Source organism: Opisthorchis viverrini (assembly GCF_000715545.1).
Source record: "Opisthorchis viverrini unplaced genomic scaffold opera_v5_227, whole genome shotgun sequence".
Lineage (NCBI taxonomy): Eukaryota > Metazoa > Platyhelminthes > Trematoda > Opisthorchiida > Opisthorchiidae > Opisthorchis > Opisthorchis viverrini.
Window position 1 is genome coordinate 761,698 of NW_008751884.1, and position 5,501 is coordinate 767,198.

A 5,501-nucleotide genomic window follows, 5' to 3' on the forward strand; every position below is an offset into this window, starting at 1 on the left:
CCATTGTTTACTAATCCTTCTTCAAATCGATCACCACAGTTTGTATTTTCTCCCTCCAACAGACTTTGGAGAGGACGGTGTTTACCTAGTGCTGGTATGTCTGAGAAAATGTTTTCGTCTTGAAATAACGATAGCAAATGTCTATATAATTCGCTTCGGAACATTTCGACTTCCGGAAATTTTCTTATGCTGTACAATTTTTGTGGACCAAAATTTCGAGTAGTTTTTTTAATGAGGACCCTTCCCTAGCTAACGAATTTGTTGAAAACTAGCTGGTGCATTTTGCCTGTTTTTACACACAGAAGACTTTCTGTAGACAGTTCAAGCGAAAGCAGTCAGTGATTCAAGCAAGTCATTTGCTCTGCTTTGTTAAATTCAGCACAACAGCCCGATACACTACAGTCTTGGCGTTTATTTACAGCTTATAAGTGATCCAGAGGCAACCAAATTTGCTCCTAGATTTTGTAATTCATGAATTTAATCCAGTGTCATTTATCAGGTCTGTGAACGTTGCTCTACCAGTTTGGCAGAAATTCTTGCAGCGCATAATGTCAAACATTTGGATAGTTTTATTTTCGATCCTTGGTGCATGCCTACATGAGTCAAACTTGTTAGAAATATTAATGCTTGAGCCAAAGTAAGATGCTGCCTAATCGAAAGCCTAATCGGGAGCTGTTATATTATAAAGGATATAAAGGCAAAATGAACTGGAGAATCTGAAGTCCACACAACACGCAACGTTCAGTGTTACATACAACTTCCCTACTGCAAATTTCCCGACACTGACTGAGATTGGACAAAGTTGGTTTGTACCCTCGTTTGAATCTCTTCGCTAACCCTCTTGCTTCATCACTGATCAATCTGCACCAAATATCAACTGGTCAATCTACTAGTCATATCAACAGAAGTCATTATTAGTGCATACCATATACACGGGCACCGTTCGCTAAATTGCGTCACATATGGCATCAGAAGCAAATTTCACCAATGCAAAAGGACACTGTCTACAAGGCATCTGTGAGAGCTGCCTTCCTTCATGGATGTGAGAGATGGCTTACCCGACGACTCCATCCGTCTTCAATATTCTGATCGTCTTTGTAGCATCCCAGAGGTCGACTGGCAGAAGCAAGTTCCCAACGAAATGATGCATGAGCTGGTACTTGGTAACGAATCTGAGTCCCTGGATCGGCAGACCAGACCTATCAGGTTGGAACGTATACCGCACATTCCTAATCATTTTTCACCCAAGAGAGTACTGTTTTTGTTCAAGCCGTTTTTAGTGAAAGGTTCTACGAGGACTGGCCATGACATGGCAACGATAAATGAAAGCCGCTACGGGTTTTTATCCACATGGTTCTCCCTGCACGTGATTGCTCCCCTTAGTTTTTCTGCAGTAAGACTCCGCCCCTTTTTTCTTTATACTCTTTTCTAAAATATTATTCCCAGATAGTTGTCTTGCAGTCTAGCAACAGTATGTATGGCCGATATATTGCCCTCAATAATGATGATAACGAGATTCCCAAGCCTTGTAGATATTTTACCTGGTTCCGTGTGACCAGATTTAGGCTGGTAAACCACTGGTTCATCAGGTTAATTAGCCAGTATTTTAGCAAACGTAAGACTCACTGATACGGTTTATAAGACTCAAGAAAGAGCGCAGTTACATTTCATGTTTTGGAGCCAAGTTTGAGAATGGATACCCACATAATCTCCCATGGCTTCCAAAATTGCCACTTGCACAAATCCGAAGCCTGTGCAGAAATAATAACAGACTGCGTTTCACGAAACATAGAGCCTCCCACGAACCACAATTCAAAATTAAATCCACCTTCTTAGAGGTACTAACGCAATGTGGCCCAATGCTAATCCGATCCAACCTCAGAAATTTGGAGCGACAGTACACCGGGAAAGAACAAACACATCGGAAGTTGGAGCCATTCGTCTCAAGCGCGGAGGAGCCGTCGGATAGGAAAGTAAATGATCAATTTGCTTTGAGTTCAGGATACTAGTTGATTTACGCGTAATTTAGGAGATTGCTGGGCATCATTCTGTCCTTGAACACCAATGAAGAGACAAGACCGATAAGGTTAATAATTTACGATGCATTTGATTTTTAACTGCGTAGGACTACAACCATATTACTCATAGTCTTCGCCAGTAGCACACAGTATCGCAAAAGTGGTATGATGATACTATATAGATAAACCAGCGTATTAGTGAGTGCATTGCTGTTGTCAAATACGACGTGTTTGGATTTTAAAGATGGTTCGGAGCTGTCGGACTATACGCAGCTGGCATCCAGCAGATGCCGGGCAGTACAGACAGAAAGACGAAGACAGCAGACGCTGGGTTGACAGCTGGTTTCACAAAAAATGGGTCACTAAGGACGATTAATTGAGTGGAACGTACAATAAACCATTGAAGAATCGGTAAAAATCAAAAAGGGACAATTAGGCAGTGGGGGCTTTCTAGGAGTAATAACGAGTAAGTGCCAAATGATATACAAGTATGTGAATGTGGGATGTTAGCGCGTATAAATGGGAAGTATACGAAGATAACGGTCAGAAACGCGGTCGGTAGGGTGTATTTCCAAATCAAAAGGAAACAGAAACTACCTGGAAAACGGGTACTGAGTGAGTACAGCACAAACGAAGTATACCTGCATTCTTTGGCTCGCAGTGTGAAAAAAAAGTGGAATGTTCGCTTACGTTCATTTACAACGAAATCCCAACAAAAGCTACCAGGTAAGACCGAATACAAAGGTGTCACAAAAATTTGGTGGTCGAACTGGCTCCGTGGGTAGCGCATTTGTTTGTTTACATGTGTCCTAGGTTCGATCCTGGGCAGGCGGCTTTGTCGTCTCAACAAACACTCGAAAATTGAGAGCTGACATAAAATTGCACGAGATAAAGACAGACAACAGAGTCTCAACCTTATTGACTAAACGGCAAACGAAACGTAAGAGCGAGCAGAAAAATGTTAATGAACGGCAGGAGAGATGAATACGTTCCCTACGTGGAGTGAAATAAAGGGGTGGATTTTATCAACTTCCTTCTGATTTAGTCGATCAAAGTCACATGCGATAGATAGTGCTCATGTCAAAAGGCAAGTTTCGGATTGTTATTCAATACAAACCAGTCGCCGGAAGAGAGTGAATGGAGATGAGGCGAATACGATAAAAATCTTTACGTATTTTAGAGTTGAGAGTATGATTTGATGCATTCCAAAGAGCTCACATCAGGAAATAGGTTACATTCGTGAAGTTTTATTTCAGGGCAGAAGCTTTCCAGCGCTGATCGCTATAACTACTTGAAAATTCTACTCCGGTTTCTATAACAGAATCGAATTAAGCATAGCAAGATAGTTGAACAAAATAACTGTCTCAAGATGCATACATTAGGGTACTCTGCGGTTGTTCTAGGTGCAATGCTCCCTCCAGTGAAGAGGAATTTGATCCGAATCTTAGCACTCCAAAATTTATTACGATTTTTTATTAGCACTATTATTCCGCAGAGTTGTGCATTTGGCGTCGCAAAGTGCAGAATCTGCTGGTTGAGAAGTTGGGTAGCAAGTCAAGCTAATCCAAAATCCAAAAGTGGTGGGAGGGATTCGAGCTATGTTGCAGCATCAAGCCAACCAAAGGAAGCTTGGTCGCCGCCTCTGATGCGATTAACCCCAACAAGACTTTCAGATTTGTTGATTCCAATGTTGCTTGAAAGTGTGGGGAAATGCATCATGACCATATTCTCTTAAATGAAACTCGCAGACGTGGAATTCTGAACTGTGCAGACCGCAAGCCGCACAGCAGTGTTTGTTGAGAAAAAGGCCTGGTAATACTATCCTTCCGGCTATCCGTTAGAGTGCGTCAAACTGCATCATGTTACAGCTTGGACAATCTGAACCGAACACTGATATACACCCTCCCGTAGAAGTAGCTTAGTGGAAGAATAAACTTCACCCGATGAGTGGAACTTCTATCTGAGAAGTCGTTGCTCGAGGAGCCAGTTAACCGTGCCCGCGTGATGTGGATCCCGTGATTGAAGGATGAGCGGCGCTGTATCCTGTCTAAGTGCGAGTTAATCACACTGCTGATCAGCCAATCGTGGCCGAACGGTTAAGTGTTCAAACTACTAGCCGGGAGGTCGCGGGTTCGAGACTCTCCGGAGTTTCGTAAGATGCGCACTGCTGATGATTCCCAATAAGGATAGAACAGCTGTACAGTGCTTCTCGGCTTTTCAGCATAGATTGGCTTCACTTACAGGACGAAATCCCACAAAACTCCCGAATCTCCTCACACTACCAGCAATTCATCTTCTTGGGAACTGAGTAGCCCTACGTTTTGGCAGATTTGATAATTCGCTGTTTCACCATCCCCGGCCTTCTTATGTTGTATGATCTAAGTTCCAGGATTCATGCCCAAACTGGGTCATCGCCCCTCATTGCAGCAACCATTTGGTAAGCATGACTGCTTTCTGTGAAACATAATGTAGCTGGCTCAAGTTTGCACCTTGTTGAAAGAGAAATCCTCGGAAACACTTCACATGGAAACATACGTGATGCTGGTCAGACTGTTGTCAAATTATTCCAATCTGGATAACGGACGTTGAAATTCTGGTACATAAAAATACTGGGTGCCTTAAAGTTTACATCCATTTGTAAATAAGAAGACAATTATTGTGTTTTAAAACCAGACAGACTATCTGTTTAATAGCCACCCCTTATTTAGGCAGAACTTCTGATTTTCCCACTTATCTATTAGCAGAATTCTAATAAGCCTAGGAGCCCCACACTGAACGTAAAAGGAGGGGAAACACACACTCTCCTCTGGGAAAGTTATATCTTCATGTGGATAGTAATCATTTGATGGAATTCATCGCTTGTGCATTGAGTTCCGACATAGCAACTAGGTATTTTGTACTCGGTAGGCTCAGGTTGGTGTTTAGATACACCAGACTGTTGTTCGCGTTCAGTGGTCAGAATCTTAGCGTTTCGTGTGGTCTGATTGATCTATGTGTGTGTGTGTGTGTGTGTGTGTGTGAACGTGTGTGTGTTGCTCTCTATGCAGGTTTAACATTTCGCCTTCGGATTGAATTGGCTTGTCACGTGAAGCCAGTCGTCCTTCAGTTATCACCGCATGACCGCGCCAGGTGGAGGCATCTCAACACTATTAGATCTGCTAGCCAATTATAGCCGCTGGACCAGTATAGTGGTGGTACGAATGTTGAGACTGAGGTGTACACGGCATTTGTGGAACCGATACGGGATCCACCCCGTGTCAGTCATTTCAAACCTCTGTCTGTATCTGACTCGGCCGCAGGTTCGATTGAATCCGTCGGGTGCCAACTGCTTGTTTGTCTACATCATTGAGAAGTATCAATCGCTGGGATCTGTGGAATATATTTCCTGCTACCCATTAAACTATGATGTGGCTTGCAATAACCTATTCTGTTTAAGAAAATGCCGCACATGTGGGCTGCGTTGAGTACCATTTTTTACGCAAT